This window comes from Microtus oregoni, unplaced genomic scaffold (assembly GCF_018167655.1).
Source record: "Microtus oregoni isolate MIOR12 unplaced genomic scaffold, Mior012 000064F_ref0000363, whole genome shotgun sequence".
Lineage (NCBI taxonomy): Eukaryota > Metazoa > Chordata > Mammalia > Rodentia > Cricetidae > Microtus > Microtus oregoni.
Window position 1 is genome coordinate 1,128,638 of NW_024543874.1, and position 21,394 is coordinate 1,150,031.

The following is a 21,394-nucleotide window of genomic DNA, read 5'->3' on the forward strand; positions in this document are numbered from 1 at the left end:
CCAAAATAAGCCCACAAAATAACCAAAATAGCTCCACCAGGCTGTGGGGTTCATGTGACCCAAGTTTAGCGAGTCTCTTACTTTGCTATTCCGTTTGAAGCTATACTTTCCTCTTTGCCACTCACAGGTTCTGAATGCCTCGGCCATGACTTTGCCTGTGCGCCCGGAGTGAGTAAAACGGAAGTCCAAGGGAATGTTTGCCAAGTGTTATGGGACCTGGTGATTTGGTTTTGAAAACGTGTCTCAGTGAAACATGGCGCCCGCTGAACTGTGCCCCCGGGGTGCCACTGGGTAAAGCCCGCTCCCATGAGCCCACCTTAGCCAGGCGCTGACCAGTCATGAGAAGAAAAAACAGCATTGCTCAAGGATTGACAGCTGACCACCAGAAGGGTTGGGGGATTGCCTTTTATAAAGTCGGTGTTGACAGACAGGCCTCGCGTCTGTTTTATAGGCGATTGCAGGAGTTCTATTAGCCCTCTCCCAGGCGGCACTTAGGTTTCTGTGACATGATCTGACCTGCGGTTTATCCAGATCGCTGTAGTTATAAGCCAGGTTGTAAGGGCATTTGCTTAACTGTGTGTGCTCTGGTACAGTAAACCTGTTGTAAAAACCAAGCCAATAAGGGCTCCTGTTGTTCCCGCTGGTGCCCGGTGTCGGTAGGAGAGCAATCAACCAGTTCCAGTCAAGCCGTATCCAGGCAGGTTTGTAAAAGCCCTTTATTCCTCTCGGGGAAATGATTTGAGTCTTAGGAAGGAAACACATGGCTTTCTTCTTACAGCTCAGCCTTCTTCTTGCCAGCTGCATTATTCCCCTTGGCCTGGCACAAATGAAGGAGACTTTGATGAACTATGAGCGGCCACTGCCGTGGAGGGGAGGCTGAGAGACCAGGAGTCAAGGTGCTGTTCCAAGGTACTTCTTCTGCCTTATCTCTGAGATCACTGCTTCAAGGTGAGAGAAGCCCCAAGGGGCCTGGGTTACCTGACGGAATGGTTTTCTGCGTGTTGGGCTCTTTAGGAAAGCAATGCTGGGAAGGTAAAAGCAGCCCCGCCTCCAGCCCACTTCGGTCTCTTCCACTACCGGCTGGGCTCAGCATACTTTAAAGCAAATTCCTGCTTTTTTGTTTAAATGTGTTGTTGTTGGTTTTTTTTTTCTTCTGTAAGGTGTTAGCAATCTGTCTTATGTTCTCCCACCCCTGCTGGGATTTATGATCCAGTTTGTATTTTACTACATGATCTTGGCAGGTTACCCTACTTGAAATTCAAGCCCAAGCAACTTGATGGGGGAGCAGGCATAAAAATATTAATTTGGTGGATATTAAAAAAAATCACGCTGGTTATAAATCAGGGGCTGTCCACTGGTTCCTTTCATCATCTAAATGGTCCTTCTAACCAGACCACAAATCTTCCTGGGGAGGAGGGGTGCTTAGAAGGTGGGGGGTTCCCTTCCTGAAGTTTTGGAGACAGCTTACATCCAACACTTCCTCAAACCTGGCTTTGTTTTCTGAAGGTAATAAAAAGTCGGTACTTCCAGTATAGGCAGGCTAATTAGCCAGCCTCGCTAACAGGCTCCGGGCTTAGAAGAAAGTTGGCTTGGTCTGAAGGAAGCCAAGCTGTAGACATTCTAAATGGCGATTAAAATGGGAGTTAGGGAACTTTGGATGAGTGTCATTCCTTTTGGAGGCATAGTGATGGGGGGAGGGGTGCGTGGGGCCGGGAGGACCCACTGCTATGATGGTGGTGGATTAGATGAATCCGGCTTCGGCTAGCAAGGACGAGAAGCAGTGTGCCACAGCAGGTGTGTACCTATGGCAGAGTGGGTCTGGGAGACACGCGTGCATCTCCTGCCAGCCTTTGAATATTCGGTAGGGGCCATGACGACCTATAACCAGCAGAGGGAGGGTAGGGGCAGTTCCATTCCTATTGAGCAGAATTTAAAAGTAGCCAAGAATTCTGCCTCCAATGATACTGTTTTAATAGATTCATTTCCATGTCATAACTGATCTTTACAGTTAAAAAGCTCCTGATAAGCACTTGAGAATTTCATGAAAACTCTGGGAATTGGTTTTTAACAGTGGTGGGTGGTTGGAAGGCTAAATAATTCTCTAAGAAGGTACTAATCAAATGGAAAGCTGTCCTTATCTCACACACACACACACACACACACACACACACACACACACACACACACTAACTGGAATCCTAGAAGTCTCGGGTTTGATTTAGTGGCACAGAATCTAACCAAACAGGCTTATGGTGATATGGAGTCCCAAATAACTGGATATCGAAGATAAAGAGAAAATCCAGTAGCTGGAAATGGCAACCGGTTTTCTATAAAAACCAAAGCAAGCTGCTAGTTTGGAATGCTAGCTTGCCAGCAGAAGAAAGGAGAAATAGCCGGTGCTCTGTTATTCTTCAAAGGAAAACTATTGCTAATAATTGGCTCATATTACATTTTTGCCATCTTCAGGGGCAGCCTTAAAGAGGGGCTTCATTTCTGTCTGAAGAACATAACGATGAAAATGATTTCATCTTTAACAGATTGTTCTACTCGGTTACTGTGCAATCTCATCCTGACAAAGCCTTGGACTTGAAAAATGATACTCTCGTCTCTAAGAAATGGAAGGTGGGAGAGGGTGCGGGGATTCGGAGCTTCACTCCGAAGCAATTATGGGCTCTTCATGAGGCTCAGACAAGAATTGATTTTTAATTTTAGATGATTAAGCTGTGGGTGCAAGGAAGTTAGGATATGTGACCTTCTTTTGACCTTGAAGATTGAATTCTCCTTGAATGGATTCAGTAAGGGAAAGGAAAGCTTTCAAAGGCAAATTTCTGCCTTATTATTCCCAAACGCTCTTCTCGCCTCTCCCCTACTCTTACCAAAGCCTGCTTGTTTATAAAGACGGACAAATAAATAGGATTATCTGTGGGGTTTTGGATGTGAACATATATAAATTTGAAGTAATTGCAATGTGGTAAAGAAACCTAGAAGCAGGAAAACCCTTCACAAAGCACTTGCTACTGCAACTTCAGGTACGCTGGCTCCACCATCGCCGTGGTCCCTCTCTTGCATCCAGAAGAGCAGAGCACCAAGCTCCTGCCATCTCACTGAATGGCTTCTGGAAATAGTGTAGGCATACCTATTGAGATACTGCTTTTTAAAGATCTTTTTATCTGCATGGATATTTGCGTGCATGTATATCTGTGAACTGCATACCTGATGCTCATGGAGGCCAGAAGAGGACATTGGATCCCCTGGGACTGGAGTTACAGATGGTTACGAGCTGCTATGTAGGTTTTAGAAAATGATCCCCAGGTCCTCTGCAAGAGCCATCAGCGCTATGAACCTTGAGCCATCTCTCCATTGCCCCAACCTCAGTACTGATGGCAATAGCCTCAGGTGACCCTTGAATGGTCCTCTGGTGTGTGTGGGGGAACCTGCCCCTGCTGTCCCTGTGAAGGAGGTCCCGGGCCTCCTTTCCTGTCCTCTGTCCAGATTGAACCACTTTCCAAAATGACAGATGTACATTCTGACTAGATTTGGGGCTTTGGATTGTCCTAGACTCCTCCCACCCTGCCCTGGACTTTTCTGGAGGCTACCCCCTTTCTTGTTCATTCCTATCTTCCTCCACCAGGGTCTTTTAATGTTTTTCCATGACTGAGCATAACTTGAACCTAGGGCCTTGGGCAAGTTAGGGAAGCACTCTACCACTGAGCCACATCACCAGCTTTCTTTTTACTTTTTGGGATTTTGAGACAGGCACTCACTAAGTTACTCAGGCTAGCCTTGGACCTATTCTATAGTTCAGAAAGGCCTTCAATTTTCAGTCTCCCAAGAGGCTGGGATTACTGACCTGTGCCATTGGTCCTGGCTACTCAGAATCTTTTCTGGAAAGTTTCCTCCTGCCTGTCAGAGAGTCTTCTGTGCCCTTTCCTGACCATGAACTCCAGGCCGTTCTCACCCTGCTCTCGGCTGCCTCTGGGGTGGCAGGCAGCTGCTCACCTTGGGACTTAGTGGAGATGCGCCCCCCTCGCTTGGGTTTCTTCCATAGCTTAGAGGTGATGCACTCCTCCCTGGAGCTTCAGTTCCTCGGTCTCAGACTCACTCTTTTGCAGAATGGTAGCACATACAGGGTTGCTAAGGAGATAACAGAAGCCAGAGCACAAAGCCCGGCCCACAACGGGTGCTTTACAAATATCCAGTCTTTTTTCGTCCTAAGGGACTATGTCATGATCCTGCAGCGCCTTCCTTTCCATCCAGGGTGGGAAGATTTCAGAGCGTGGCTGTTAATTACTGAAAGCTTAGGTCAGTAGTGTGTCCCACAATATTATCAGTAGGTTACATTTTCTCTTGATCTTTCAGGGAAGGAATGATCAAAACCCTTGGGCAAGGGTGAGCTGAAGGGGATTCATCCTGAGAAGCAACACCTGAAGGAGAAGTGATGGGAAGCCGGCTCCTGACGGCAGAGCCCTTCAAACTTCCAAATGCTATGGTGAGAAGGAGCTTGGGGATCCACCATTACGAACCTCTCAAATGCCCAAATGCCTCTAGGCCTCTAGAAGGAGCTGTGGCAGTCAGCGGTCAGACAGAAACAATTCAGAGGGTTATGAGAAAAAGCAAGGAGGGTCACCATGGCACAGTAGCTCTTCCTTCGGACAAAAACAAAGGGACCCTGGGACAGCCTGATCTTTTGAAAAGGATTGTCACATGACCACCACAACCACAGAGTGATGTTACCCTGATGAGAGCAAGAGTCCTCCTTGATTGACACTGGACCTCACTGAAGAGGTGTTCTGGAAAGCTTTAGAAAGTGACGTCCCTGCTGAGTGACCAAACCATGACCACTGAGTGTTTGCCGCTCCAGAACAATGCATGTGCATACGTAAACGCTATAAAATTAGTGTGGACAGCTGGCCAATCATTAACTAACAGCAGCAACCGTCTTCAGATAGCCCTCCAGGGAGTCTGCAGGAGGAAGCAGCCCTGGACCTCAGGAGGAAGAAGGTGAGGTGAAGAAGAATGAGCTGTGTAGACGCCACCACACCTCTCGTCTTCCCTCCTCCCCACTCCAAAGGGAACAAACAAGAGAGCCATCACACGACCCATCTGTCTGCCAGGCATACCCCCAAACCAGACGCCAAATGAGCACTGGGCACACAAGGCTGTGCCCGGCGCAGGATAATTGTGCCATAAATATAATTAAAGTCAGCAGGAAGACCATTAAGGAGAAAACCAAACTTTAAAAAAAAACTAGTACTAGTGAGGAAAATATCATACATTCTTTTTATTTCAGCCTAATTTTGTTTACATGATTCATACAGTTTCCAAGCGCATCCCTGGAGAACATTAGGCTGGCACCACATGCATAAACATTCATATATAACATGCAAATTAGAAACAATCTCAGGATTTATATAGAAATTACAGCCACTTCTAGCAAATTAATTCAATGACAGAAAGAGGGTTACTGTCTCTATTCAAATCAAGAGGGGGAAATATTGGGCGAAGCAAATTTATTTATTCAGGAGATTCGTTCCCTTCCAGGGGCTGATGTCCCTTTAGCCTGGAGATTTCCATTTTTTTATTGGATATGTATTGGTGATTGAATTTACTTTGAATTCGGGACCAGTCAATGAGGGCCATAATGGGCTGTTTTAAGTGATAGCATTGCTAATATTGTCATAAAGCCGATGAGGCCGGGAGGTTTTCTGTGGAGACATGGCTGAAAGAAGAAAGTTTCTTGAGTTAAAATATTCAAGATTATTGAGTCAGAGAGCGGCAAGGCCCCATGAGTGAGAGCTTACCAGTTTATGGTCAAAGAGACTGTGCTCCAGAGATGTGGCCTGACCAAGCCTATAAAGAAAATGATTTCCAAAAGCAGACCAGAGCCTGGGTCTGCTCCGCCAGGCACTTCATCAGCACACTCCTGGGTTTGACTGGAAAGGGAAGGTGACATTCGAGTACATTTTCATAGAAAATTTTCTTGGCATCTTTTGATGGTGATGTTGCTGCTGGAGCCTCGGGTAGATGGGCTGTCGGAACAAAGCCTTTCCCTTCATCTTCTTCATGTCTTTCTCACTGTGACTTTCTAGTCCTGGAAATTGGGAAAGAACAGGCTGACTCACATCAGCCAGCACAGCGCAGTGATGGAGACTGAGCCCTGACCTGGTGCTGCTGAGCCTCCTTCACCCTGTTTTCTCTTGCTAGCTGTGGGAAGAAGCCCCGCCTGGCCTGCAGGAAGGATGGGAGAGCAAGTATTTGGAACATACGTATACCAGAAATTATCTGTTCTTTGTCCTAAAGTAACAGAATCTTTTACTTCATCTGTAATTCAACACATTGAAGAGATCCCAGGTGTCACTGCTCAGTATTAGCTGGCCAACCAGAAAACCATGACAGGGCCTGGCCAAGAGCATCCGATCTATGCCTGGACCATGACTGACAGATGCATGAAGGAGTTCAGTGAAGATCTAAGGGGGTAATAAGTATAGACTTCTTGCCTAGCACACACAAGGCTCTGGAGCTGAGGTGTATCACACATATACACATACACACATGCAGATACACACACACATACACATACACACATATACACGCTTGCGCGTGCATACACACACACACACACACAAGGTTTTACTTGTGTTCTGGCAGATGTTTGTAACACTTGTGTCCAGGAAGCTGAGGCAGGAAGATTATACATTTGACGCCAGCCTAAACTACATAGTGAGACCCTGTCTCAAACAAAACAAAACAAACATTTTAAAAAGGAACCCAATGGAGGCCATTATAAATGCTCTTAGGCACATGAACAAAAGTAAATATCTGCAGGCACATGCCACATGGTTTGTGTGTTTCTTTGTTTAATGGTGATTTTTGGTTTTGTTTTACTATTGTTGTAGATGGCTGGAACTCTCTATGTAGACCAGGCCGGCCTCCAATTCATAGATCTGTGCCTCCGTCTGCTGAGTGGTGGGACTAGGCATATACACCCCCGGCCAGGTGGTCAAATAGTGTTTTGACAATGGCTAACATAAGGATTGTCAACTTAAAAAGAGCCCATCCCTCCCGCAGGCCAGCAGGGTTTTGTTCCCTTAGCTAGCAAGAGAACGTACAGCGAGGCAGGCTCATATTCTTCCACTGTGTCGTCCTGGCCAAAGTCAGTCACACTACTCTGCCTCAGTTTGGGGACTAGAAAGTCACATCTTGAGAAGGGAATCAGATTGGGTTTCACAGGCAAGCCATCTGTTTGTTGTGATGCTGTCTCTGCAGTCTATGCAGATACAAGGTATGTTCACCCACATTCTGGGACTCCAAATCTATCTATCTATCTAATCTATCTATCTATCTATCTATCTATCTATCTATCTATCTATCATCTATCTACCTATCCACCTATCATCTACTTATCTCTCTATCATCTATCTATCTATCTCTCTATCATCTATCCATCTATCATTTATTTATCTCTCTATCATCTATCTATCTATCTATCTATCTATCTATCTATCTATCTATCTATCATCTATCTATCCATCTATCATCTATTTATCTCTCTATCATCTATCTATCTATCTATCTATCTATCTATCTATCTATCTATCTATCATCTATCCATCTATCATCTATTTATCTCTCTATCATCTATCTATCTATTATCTATCTATCTATCTATCTATCTATCTATCTATCTATCATCTATCTATCTATCTATCTATCCATCATCTATCTATCTATCTATCTATCATCTATCTATCCATCTATCATCTATTTATCTCTATCATCTATCTATCTATCTATCTATCTATCTATCTATCTATCTATCTATCAATCATCTATCTATCTATCCATCTATCATCTATCTATCTATCTATCTATCTATCTATCTATCATCTATCTATCTATCTATCTATCCATCATCTATCTATCTATCTATCTATCATCTATCTATCCATCTATCATCTATTTATCTCTATCATCTATCTATCTATCTATCTATCAATCATCTATCTATCTATCCATCTATCATCTATCTATCTATCTATCTATCTATCTATCTATCTATCATCTATCTATCTAAAACCACACTCAGCAGAATGCAAGCTTTGTGTGTAGTACTCCTTTAAGTACTTGTTCTCATGCCGTCTTAAATGCTCAGTCTGGCGTTATGTCAGTCGGAGAAGAAAGCAGTAGATTACAGCAATGACTCTTTGGGTTTCCTTTGGCCCTAAGGTGTGGTTTGTGGTTTCCATGCTGTCCCTTTCACTGGTTTTCCTTCTCACCTTTCATACACTTCTGCGATTAGGTGATGGCCATTTCAGGGACCAGCAAGTGTGCATAATCCCCAATTAGAGCTGCATTTTGCCAAGCCCGGCTTCTTGCATCAGAGCCCTTCACTGGACACCTTGGCTCTGTGCAGTACCTGGCAGTTTTCAAGGCACTTCCACATTTGTGCCTTCTCCGACTCCACAGTCTCCCGTGAGACCTGTTGTCGCCTGTTTGGAAGATGAAGAAGCCAAGTGATTTCCATAAAGAAACAGCTCAGCTAACTGCATGGTTAGAAGTCGAGGGTAGGTTCTTGCCTCTTCCCTTTGGACTCCTGGCACACACCACTATCTCCAGCCTGAGGTTTGGCAGACAGGTGTTCAAGGGTTACCTGAATAACGCTTCTGTCTAGGGTGAGCCAAGTGGAAACAAGGCAGTCTTAAAGAGGCTATTAGAAATTTCCAGAGCTCCACTTGGGGCTGCTTTGGTGCAGAACGCTGAGGATTGTATAAATGCGTGCACCTTGTAACAACAGTCTGTCTCGGAATCCAGAACACAGTTGTACATTGTGGCTCCGTCACTCCGTAGCTGTGTTTTAAAACCATGTCATGAGTCTTTGAAAGGCCTATTTGAGACATCATGCTCCACCAGGAGGCATGGTCCATTTCAAAGCGGAGCTATTTGCTGCTGCAGGAAGTGGTAAGTATAGACGAAGGGGGACATCCCTGCACGCTACCCCAGGGAGCTTCGCTCTGATCCATAAAGCGAAGGTCTTAGCTGTGCACTCGGGGGCGACATCTGCCTTGTCCTTTCTTCACATTCTCTCACTTGTGTGTCAGGCAGTGGTGCTGTTATTTGTCTCCGTGTGAACAATTATCCCGATCCAACGTGGACTGCAGTGTTTCCTGGAACGTGAACATTCGTGTTAAAACTAGGCCAGTCCCAGGCAATGCCTGGCCACCCTGCTTCATCCATCCTCTGTATAGAACCTTCGAGGAGCAGATGGGCAAGTCACTCCTCACCCGAGGGCAGCCAGTGTCTCTCTCCCATGTTGTCTGCTCTACACACAAGCGCTCTGGTGTGGAGAAGGGCTGTGGTATGAGAGAGTTACAGGAATGAGGAAAGGGGGACTTGTCTTGGCCTCCAGAACCGGGCTGCAAGCAACCAAGGATGAAGATGCTTAGGAATTAGGAAAACCTTCTCCAGGTATTGACTTGTCCCGGGTCACTAACTTACTGTATCTCTGTTTCTCCTCTGTGAAGAGGAGAACCCCCTAAAGTTGTCAAAATTCCCATCTCTATTAGATATCCTAAAGTCTCATTATGTAGGCCCTCCCCTATTACTGCAACTCATTTTAGTTGACCTTCTAGGAATGTCTCATCCAGCCACTTTGGAAGGCTTTTTTATCTTCTCAGTCTAAATGAGAAAAGCCAATTGGCCAGTCACGGAGTAAGGTCTCAAGGTTCCTGTTTATCTTAATGAAATTTCTCAATATACTGGGAGTGTTGATATTTGCCTTTTCTGATATATTTACCACTAGTTATGATGACTACTCATTTTTAGAAAGATTTAAATTTTAGCTCCTGAGTAACCATAGACTGTAGAGTCTGGAGAGGAACCATGGGAGTTATTTAGTCAGTTTACTACAATGGGATGGTCTTAAGTGTGGCAGAGGCAGTGATGTTGCAAAAGTCAATTAAAAACATGAACACAACCCTTCTCTGTTGCTTTTCTTATGCCAGTGTAGGGACTGGGCCATATCTTTAGTAGACAATAGAAAGTACCTGGAAGTAACATTAATTCACCAAATGGAAAGGTTGTGGGAAAGCAGTTTTTATGATGGACAAAAAAAAAAAAGAGAGACTATTTTGCTTATCATTGACATGAGGTAAAATTCAAATTACATGTCTGAAAGCAGTGTTATACTGTCCCTGTTTAGGAATTAAATTAAATCCTCAAACAGTAGGGATGTGAACATCCAAGAGCAGAGTATCAGCTCCAACTCTATCCCTGGAAGTTGTGAGATCTGGAGCAATTTCCTCTCTGAGAGAGAAAGTTGGCTGGGCCCCTAGCATCCACATATTGGGTCGCTGTTGTGATGACACTCAGGGCTTTGCTGTCAATACTGATATAACCCACACCCTTGATCATAGCCACAAATATTGTTTAATACTCACTGAGAGTGTCCTCAGTTACTTCCTTCACGCTGCCGTAATTGAATCTCCAAGCATCTTACGCCTGGCAAGGCTTTCTGGGACCCACACATCATCTGTATGACTTGGAACAAGGCCTTTCATCTCTCTGAACTGTAAACTGAGGCTTTAGGACTTCTCACAGGCATGGGCCCTTTGAAAGTGCCTATGTGACATCTTGACCCACACAGCTTGGGTCCTGGAATACTGAAGAGGGGTGGAAAGGGACTGAAGAAAGGCCAGATGTTGTAGAATATTATTTTAATATGTATTACATTTGTTTATGCTGTGGAACATTTGCTTTAATGATGCAATGATACATTGCATTCTTTTATGTTACATTTGTTTAACTCTGTGAAGCTGTCATTCTTTGCCTGTTTAAAACACCTGATCGGTCTAATAAAGAGCTGAACGGCCAATAACAAGGCAGGAGAAAGGCGGGGCTGGCATGCAGAGAGAATAAATAGAAGGAGATATCTGGGAAGAGGAGATCTAGGAGCTAAAGAAGGAGAAGGAGGAGGACTCCAGGAGCCAAGCACCCAGCTACACAGTCAACCACAGAGTAAGAAGTAAAGAAAGGTATAGAGAAAGTAAGGTCCAGAGGCAAAAGGTAGAATGGACAATTTAAGTTAGAAAAGTCAAATAGAAACAAAACAAACTAAGACCGGACATTCAGAAGAAACAATACACACAGTGTGGTTTATTTGGGAGCTGGGTGGCGGTTCCCCAAAAGAGTAAAGAGCCCAAAGAGTAAAAAACAACCAACAACAGCCAGACACACAGATACAAGCACAAAAAACTGGGGCTTCAGGTGGGCTGTGTTCATTCTGATGGAATGGGCAACTGTGCCAATTTCCCATGGATCTTTTGGTTGTACCTATGTCAACAATATGTCAACTCAGGACTTTGCTCACTCAGGGGCCCCCTTTCTCCTCCCTATCAGGGGGTCTGTACTAGCCTGTGTTTCAGGAAACCCTTTCAGTCCCCAGCACCTTTCTGGTACCTCAGTGAATGTTCTTAGGAGCCACATACTTTTGGAACCTAGAACACAAAAAGACCTCTGGGGTCTTTTTCTTGATTTAGTTCCCTTCACAACAAATGTCCCTTGATTCTTTTTTCTCCCTCCCTCTCTCCCCCTCCCTCCCTCTCCCATCCTCCCTTTCAGATCTCATGCAAACCAGGCTGATCTTGAACTCATTCTGTAGCACAGGACTTTGAACTGCTGACCCTCCTGTCTCTACCTCCCCAATGCTAGGATTACAGCTGTACACCACCAGGCTTGGTTTATACAGTGCTCCGGATTGAACCTATGGCTTCGACACCCCAAGTCCCTTTCTTGCTTTTCTTTCAAATATTCCCCAGGTAGAGATTTCACCATCATCTTTAGAAACCAGGCCAGCTTTAACAGCATCAACCTGCCCAGGACCATCTTGTAACTCCCCTGAGTGTAACCCTATTTGAGATCTGATACTGCCTTCATCTCCCTCACTCATGCTATGCTGTGCAGACTCTGGTGCATTCTTGCTTGCATGTCTGTTTTCCAGAACTTGTCGTAATGCATTCTTTTCTGAAGGAAAGACTGAGGTTCAAGGTGGTACTGATTCCACCTTGAATCATTAGAGCCGGTACTCATTAGAGCCAGGCAAGAAAGTGTTAACCCCATCGTCTCCAGATCTGCAGGCATCACACAGCTTGTGGGAGAGCCAGCGATTATGAGAAACGTGCCTGACTCCTAAGTGGGAGATGCCTGTTCAGGAAAGGCTATGTCCACTCTTGTGAGCTGTCTCCGGCCCTTCTATTAGGACCACCCCATGGACCACAGACTCAGAATTTTATTTCTGTTCTCACGATCAAGGGGATCAGTTCTTCCTGCTGTGTTAAATACCTGAGATAAAACAACTCGAAACCTTAATTCGGGGTTCAGCAATTTGAGTCCATGGCCTGTTGGGGCTGTGTTTCTGGGTCTGCTCAGAACACCATGGCAGAAGGCAGCAGTGGAGCAGAGTTGTTCACTGCACGGTGGCCAGAAAGCAGAGAGAAGAAGGGGCCACTTTAAATGGTGTCTTAGCAGGCACCCAAGTAGATTTGATCCGACACAATCCCACTCCTCCCAATGGTTACTGGGATTTGGATGCATCAGCAGATCGACATTGATTAGGCTAGAGACCTCAGGGTTGAGTGCTCTCCAGAAGTTTCCTCACAGACACACCCAGAGGTGTGTTTTATTCATCTTCTTGGAGTCTGCCAACCTAGTGAGGTCCACAGTCAGGATCACCGTCACAGCAATCTTCTAAACTCTTAGCAAGGTGCCAAGAGGGGTCCTCGGGTCTCAGCTCTTCACACACGTTTCCCCCTCCTGCCATGCTCACTGGCCACATCCAGCATTTTAAAATGAGGCCACGGACTTGCTCTTCTTTCAGGCATTCATTCCAGAGGTTTCTATTGATTGCTCATTGTAGGCACAACACTGGTTTTACAAACAAACAAATGGCAAGCAGGCAAAATCAGGATTCAGCCAAAAGAGGACGTCAGCAAAATGAAGGAGTAGGAAGTCCCATGTCCACAGACCCTCTGGAAGATGCCAGTTTACCCGTAATATATTGATCAAATTACCTCCATAAATAGGCCTGAAATAGCCTGTATCCTAGAACAAAGAGATTTTCTGTTTTGTCAAATAGGCCACCTATCACTAATATACACAGTATAAAAGTAAAAATAAACCAACGAACAAAACTTTCTGGGGATGGTGGGGTGGCTCAGTGTGCTAATGTGCTTGCTTCAAAAGCTTGGTTACCTGAGTTCAATCCCTGGGTTCCACTTAAAGGTGGAATCAACTCCACAAAGTTAACTTCTGATCTCCATGTGCATGTCACAGAGCGTGGGCTCCACCCCATCTCTCTCTCTCTCTCTCTCTCTCTCTCTCTCTCTCTCTCTCTCACACACACACACACACACACACACACACACAATAATAATAATAAAATCTTAAGTAAACAAACAAACAAACAAAAACATTTGGTAGCCGGGCACGGTGACACACATCTTTAATCCCATTGTTGAGGCGGCAAAGACTGGTGGAGCTCTGAGTTCGAGGCCAGTCTGATCTACAGAGCAAGTTCTAGGACAGCCAGGGCTACACAGAGAAACCCTGTCTCAAAACAAAACAACTCCCCCGCCCCCCCAAAAAAGGTTTGGTTCTGTTCTTTGTATCAAGCACTAGGAGCTTCTTGAGTATTGATAATTTTCACCCCAGTCCCATGAAGTGACAGATACTATAGTTATTCTAATCATTCTGATGAGGGAAACAGAGCTTAGAGTGGCACAGGTGGCCAGCGCCCAGCAGGCGTCCTGCCTCGCTGCCCCACCCTTCAGAACACCTCTAAAATCGGAGGTTGGCACAACCTGGGAGTGTTCTTGAGCAGCTCGACTTATGCTCGGCTTGGATCTTCCTTTCAAAAGAATGCCATCCTGAAGAGGAGAGATTGAATTTGCCAGGGCTTGCCTCTTGATTTAATAAACATAAGATGCTGGGAAGACGCTGCTATAAGTGTGGGTTCTCCATCTTTGATCCTCTTGCTGGATTGCCCAGAAGAAAATGATCCCTTAGACAGGACTCTGAACGACGGTGAGGTCTTTAAGAGTAAGTACTTGTTACAATTTTAGCTTTCCAAGTTTAGAATCTCACTGCATTTGTAACGTGATTTGCAGCTACTTCACATCGCAAGCATTTTCCTATCAGGAGCGCACACACTGACATACAAATAAGCATTCAGAGAGCTAGACACAGGCAGAGATACGTGTCCTTGGGTTTCTCTACAGCCCAGAAAGAGGTGGCCATTTGAAAAATCTTATCAATACATAAGATTGGACACACATTAGAAACCCCTTCGTAGCTATTTTGAGAGAAGGGATTCCCTTGATTAGGAACAGTATTGCTCATATCAACCAGCAAGATGGCAAATGAGTTTCTCCCCTCTGTGCTCTGGAGATGGGGAACCACAGCAGGCATGCATAGGTGGGTGGAGAGCTGGTTTGCCTGGAAGCAAAAGGACATCACCACTGGTGTCAGAAGCTAGAAGTTGTTTGTTATTTTTATGAGATACACTCCCCCACAAAAGGCTTCATGTTCTCAGGTGGTAGTGGCTCATGCCTTTAATCCCAGCACTTGGGAGGCAGAGGCAGGTGGATATCTGTGAATTCGAAGCCAGCCTGGTCTATAAAACCAAGACATCCAGGACTGCTACACAGAGAAACCCTATCTTGAAAAAAAAAAAAAAAAAAAAAAAAAAAAAAAACAAAACAAAAAAGCTTCAAGTCTTTGTAAGAGAATCTACATAAAGAAGAGCCAGGCATTTTTGAAAGACCAAATGTTTATCGGCTCCTCCAATGAAACAATAATAATTTCTCTAAAGCAATAAAACACATAATTAGAATGGGTCTGGTATTAGTCAAAATTTTCAAATGTGGAATGAGTGAAGGAAAATGCCCCCCCCCCCACACAACCTCTTCCTTCATTTTTGGAGATCGTAGAGAAGGCAAAGAGGAAGTGAGCCCATCTGTTTCTGATACTCCCAAGCTTGAAGTATCAGAGTGTTTGGAAGCCGTTATTTGAAGTCTAGCGTGCCTCTGAAGTGTTTTCCATAAGGTTGACGCCTGTTTCTTTACTGAGACGAAGTTTGTTTTCGTGGATTTAAAGGTTAACCTGACACTTAGAAATGAGAAAGGTCAGCTTTAAGTTGTGTTATGTCTTAAGTCAGTTAGTTTTCTTTGCCTATCTGTTGGGAGAAAATCCCCAAAGAAACAGAAACGAGTGCACACACACATGATTCTCAGGGTTCGCCACAGGGTTTCCTCTCCTAATTCTCCTTTGCTACTGCCTTGTCCCCAAAGTAGCTGCCTTTATCCGGAGGCGGATAATGGCAGGCTTCCCAATGGGCGTAAGGGAGTTGCAGGCTTGTCTGTGTGGAGGGATCAGGAGGAAGGAGAATAAGCTAAGCAGACCCTGGGACGGTGACACCAGTTTTCAGACCCTGGGACGGTGACACCAGTTTTCCCGACTTGCTTGGCGCAGGGTATTTGCACCTGGGTGGGTTGGGGGCGGGGGCGGGAAGGGGCGCGGAGGAGATATCCTTGAGGAATCTTGTTAGTCTGTCTTTAGGAAGCTCGAGGTTCTAAAGGCGACTTGGGACGCTAAACTCCAGCTAGAGCACAGCCCTTGCTTGGAGACCTGGGTGTCCAGGACAAAGAGAGCGGAAAAAAAATCTCCACCTCTTCATCCTGAGCCCTTTGCCACTTACCAAGAAGTTCTACTTAGCTCTGATATTTTATCTAAGTCTGAGCTTGAGCTTCATTTTCTAAGCATCTCTTGGACCCAGCGCACAAAGTAGGAAGGGCTCTGTCTCCGCAGGCAGTTAAGACTGCTCAGCCAGCACAGGAGGCCTCCGGTTGGCAGGAGTGACTTAGGTACCAACATCGATTCTAGAATCATAATGTTTGGGTTACGGTTTTTGTTTTTAATTCAGTGGAAAAATTCTAAGCAGGGACTAAGAGGAAGGAAAAAAAGCGCGCGCGGGTAGGGGGCAATAGCACCGGCGGTCGCTTTACCGAATACCCAGTCACACCTCACTGCGACCCTCCTCAACGCCTGCCTAGCTCGCTCCCTCGCTCCCTCTTCCTTGCATCCCTTCAACTCATAGGCAGGATGCTCTTGAAGAATGTGTGCATCATGAATTACTTTTTTAATCTCTAAGATTATATGCCACAGCACCATACATTTTCGACGTATGTTAAAAAATGAAACAAACAAACAAACAGCAACAAGAACAACCCCCCCCCCCCAAAAAAAAACCCTGCATGCTAAACTGGCCAAGAACAAGCTGGTATATCGGAACGTCGGCGTTTTTTAGTTTTGAATATTTGATTCTTAACAAGTCATAACTATGTGTTACTTTTCTGGTTGATGTCGAGCCATTTGAAGAAGAAGAAGGAAAACAAAACAAAACAAAACAAAACAAAAAAACCAAGACCAGGATATGCACATCAAAATAAATAAGTAAATAGGAAGGAAACGGGGAGAGAAAAGGGAAAAGGGATAAAAATCAGAAAGAAAAAATATTAACAGAAAGCTTTAAAAATATGCAGTGAATATTTTTTCTTTCTTAAGAATTCAGGCTGCGAAGCCAGTCACCACTGAGGAAGGCGGTGTGCACCCTAGAGTGCACAGATTGCAAAGCCAAGACATTCGGAACCTGATGAAGGAAGGCTTGCTGAATAAACCCAGTTAGAGTTTTAGAAGTAGACCTGAGGGCCAAACCCCAAAATGTAAACTCTGAGACTAGGGGAAAGCTTACATAATTTATCAAGGCTATTTTAAAACAACTCTGTGGTTTAAAATTGAAATGTATAGTATTTATAAGTGCATTTTTGAAATTCAAAAAGATACCCAGAAAAAAATTCCAAAAATATGCTTATATATTATTTGTGTATATAATAACTCAAGATACATATAATATATATGTAGTTGCTTTTATCAGTTAAGGATAGCTTTTGCTCCCCTTTTTTATCCTTTTAAATTACATTATGACCATATACATACATACAAACATATACAATTATTAATTATACACACATATGCATACACACATATATACATTCACACACACATATAAATTTGAGTGTTGAAAACATACCCACACAGTTTTGGAAGCTGCACATTCAGGGCAGCTTTAATGATTAATGACTTTTAAGAATCAGGACAAGTTGATCGCATGTGTATTAGGTTATCTGCGAGATCACGCTTGAATTTAATCAGGATATTATCCACAGGCTTTAGTAGCCATTCAAACATGCTCAGGAATCAACCGATACTTTGTGTCCACTGTGAAGGGCTAAAAAGGGAGGAAAGAAACTGCAGTCACCCCCCCCCCCCAGTATTTATTTTTCTCCTCAAAAATGTGTACCCCACCACTCTTGGAAGTCAGAAAACTATTCTGAACTAAAAATTTAGAAAATATATTTTTACTAACGGTATTCACCGTCAAGGAAATATGCAAAAACTCCTGTGCTCGAGCTGAGTGGTGATGTATAAATATTTAATAAGTGTCCCTTCCTACCCCAAATTCATTTTACAGTCAAGTTGAAGTGAATACAATGGTTCCAGGGGATGGGTGAGTGGGCCATAACTTTGAATTGTCTGTCCTCTCAAGCCCGTTTTCCCCTGTCTGTGGGGTTAGAAACGACACAGTTTCCCACGTAACCCAAGTCTGAAAGGAAGCAAAAACTTGCTCCTTTTAGAGCGATTTATCTATTTCCTTCAGATATTATTTTTTTTACCTTCCCACAAAACCAACACTCTTGCGCCACATTTATTTTACACAATTATTTCACGCTGGTGCCGATGAGAGTATTTCTCGGCGCCTTTAGAAAGAGCTAGAGAACTCAGGCTCCTTAGACAGGACAGGCGCCATGCTTGTTTTCCGTCTGTTTGCCTCCCTTATGGTGCTCTGGGAACAAAACTTTTCTGTTTCAAAAAAAAAATACACGAATGCATGAACATATGATCATATACATATGAATCCTTACTGCTAATTTTAAAAGCACTCATGATGAAAGAAGCTGGAAATAAACAAAACCGACACCTCCCACTGCGCTCTTAATTTCCTGTCTTGTGGATGGTATTTGTCCACAAAGGCAAACGCAGTCTTTAAAATGTATATGAACAAGCACCTTCCAGCTGTGAGCATGTAATTGGCCAATCAGTTTTTATTCAGAGAGATTTGTAAAATGCCACTGTAACATTCCTGCTTAATTCCTGGATCTTTCCCTCCGCCTCAGACGGTTGCTTTTCCACGGAGTATGCCAGTTTCCCATGTCCTCGTCTTCTATAGCCACCAGGGAAAATGGATAGAATCACCCATTTCACATATTCATAAGCTGAAAAAATAAAATCCGTTTTTTCACTGTTAGCAACTTTCCGTATATGTTTAGGACATGTTTTGAGACTAGTAGCGAAACTTTGTTTAGATACATCAGAGTTAATCAACCCCTGCAAACGAAAGGAAGCCAACATGCAAAAACAGTTCCTTTCACAACCATCTGCCACCACCATACAGAACTTGGCTCCGGAGTTTACTGGATATAAACTCTATTATAAATAGTATGTTGCTTTGAGTTTATGATTTAATGATAGACAGGGCTGTTGCTTTGTTGTTGGGACCATGTTATCAAGAAGGAGGAAGAAGCAAATAGCAGTAGAGACTGTAAAATGAATGACTAGTGAAGGAGGTACACTTGCTTAGGTTAGTGGCCCGAACGTTTTTTAAAATGCTTGTTTGTTAAATGCTTGTTTGATGATATTCTTAATCACACAGCCTTTGTGGCTCGCTGGTGTTCTCAGGTGCTATTAATAAAAACCAGTATTCCTAAAAGTCAATTGGAAGCAGATGCTGTTAGTAAAAACGGAATTGGGCTAAAGGAAAAACGTTTGCAATTTAAAAATGGACTAATGTCTTTAATGTGTGAGTTTGCTGTGATTATGCATTCCTGTAGGATGTGAAGCCCAGGGAAAGAGCACAGAAATATGTGCGCGAGAACAGGGTCGTAATTGCTGGAAGAAGTTGCCTGAGATAGACTAAACATGAAGAATGGCCCCAAATCAGCCTTTGTTAGACTACAACACTGAAATGGAGAAATGTAGCTTTAAACAAATACTACAAGTAAAAGAAAGGGAATTAATTGGGACGTATATCCCTTTTTAAGCCAGAGTTCTCCTAATTGCATCTCTAAATGCATTTTCCTTTTTCCATATATCAGTTATACATAATAATGAGTTTCATAATTTGGTGTTTAAAATATTCAGGCATGACATTGGGAATTATTTACAACCTGATCACCGTTATATTTTACTCATTTTTTTGTCTTTTCAAATGGTTATTTTATGGGCATTATTTCTTTATAATAAGAGGCAGCTTTACAAATATAGATGCAATAACACCGAATTTTCACAAAGACGATTTATAGCGAAAAACAGGGGGAAAGGAGCAGAACAAATATGAGCTTGGGAAAGTGAATTCCTATGAAGTCCATTCTCAGCTTTGTAACAAAATGAAACAAAGAGAGGCTTCTATGAGAAACCATCAGAGAAACGCAGGAATAAGCTCAGTCACCCCCAGACCCAGTGTTTGACTGTGAGACATACATACACACCGTGGGTTCCCGCTTCCCTGACACGTAGTATTTCTCAGTCTTTTTTCTTTTAATACGTATCACATCATCACCAGAACAACTTTGTTCACAAAAGTAAAAACCTCCCCTAAACAAAAACAAAAAAATCTCACTCTTGGATTAAATGAATTTTCAGTTTGGTTTCTAAACTCCGCAGCTCCTGGGAGCAGCAGTGCCACAGCTACAACGAGCCTCTTAAACCAGTGAACATAAATATAAATATAAGTTTTTGTCATGAGGTCATAAAATTAACTGTAACTACTAAGACTCGGGCGTACAAAGGTGCCAGTGTTTTATGGCCCCACCTTACCGAGAGTTCGGTTTCAAACAACAATTTTGACAAATTATCAGCTGACATCATGTTTCTTGAATGGAGGTGGATGCACATGAGTAATTGCCTGTAATATCATAGACATTAATGTGCATTTCAGCATTTAATCACTGGATTATTTCTGGATCTGATTTCAAGGAGGAGGCATGAACCGATGCTGCTGGCATGCCCTTGCAAGCCTGAAATATGACTTGCGTTCAATGTCATCGGTGAACTAATGTAAACCCGGGGGGCAGTTATTAAACAGTTTTTCCTGATTTTATTACACATCCGAAAATGTTTTGGAGAAAAGAAATTAGCTCACACTAGCCCAATACTCCCCGCCCCCTTTCTTTTCCTAACTCCCCTTAGACCCATTCCAGAGATGGCCAGGCTTTTCAGCCTCTCCTCTGGAGATTCAGCAAGAGTCCCTGGTGGAAAGGTCACTGCCAAGCGGGGAATAAAGACGAGTTTTTTTTAAAAGGGGGGGTTTGTGAGAGGAGAGGCCGCATTTCAGTTTTTGTTATGACTTTTATTTTTGCCTAAAGAAGTATGTTTTCTTTCCCCCATTTTACTTCATTTTTATCAATGGGCTTTATTGACCACATAGTCCTTAAAATGTAGTCGATATTGAGCAATGAAAACTCCCAAATTTGTGTTAGAGTAGATGAGCTACAATAATTACTTTTCTGAAAGCTGAAGAAATGTTATCCAAAGTACAGGTATTTTCAAACTTAGGGTTCCAGATTCCCTCACCATCCAATCGTATCCCAGGTATTTGCCACCCGGAATTTTATTCAACAGTATTGAAAAGGTTAAGTTATGTTCAGCTGGAGTTGGAAATAAAACAGAAGAAATTTCTTAAGAAAAAAAAAGGAAACATTTCTCAAGAATAATTTTTATTTTATAATGCCAATCGAATATTCTGGGGGCCTTTTCTTTTCCGTTGGAAAGAATTTTAACACTTGCCTCATTCACAAGCAATCCACAGGACTGCTTAGTCTGAAAGAATTTTCCGTCTTTCTCTGGTTTTTACACTCCACTTCTCAATTCAGATCGTTGAAAATTGGCGGAGCAGGGAATCTATGGTAAAGCAAACACGAATTTTAATGAAAGAGAAACTTCTAATAAAGTTTGCTTTCACACAGGGCTAGTTGTAGTAGAGTTTATTAAGACTGAAAGGAAATTAATTTGGAGGGTGTATGGGTCTATGTATTTCGTGGTACAATCCTGAATGATTTGTTAAACGAAAATATGGGTTTAGGAGTACAATTATAATTCCCTTAAGAGGGGGCATTAAAAGGAATCTTTTTTCCAGAAAACCGTTCTGTTTCTTTAGGATCCGGGCGCGTAGGGCGAGGCTGCGGGGGACCCACCCCGGGACCCACCCCCAAATCCCCAACCTCCCCCC

The 21,394-nt window shown here is 43.5% G+C and overlaps 1 long non-coding RNA gene across 1 annotated transcript; it reads left to right on the top strand.

Annotated features, from left to right (window-relative positions):
* The first annotated feature begins 681 nt into the window (after nucleotides 1-681).
* On the top strand, nucleotides 682-7,077 carry LOC121440017. Its single transcript, XR_005973320.1, has 3 exons — nucleotides 682-701; nucleotides 779-948; nucleotides 4,360-7,077. It is a non-coding gene; the product is annotated as an uncharacterized LOC121440017 (long non-coding RNA).
* Nucleotides 7,078-21,394: the final 14,317 nt, after the last annotated feature.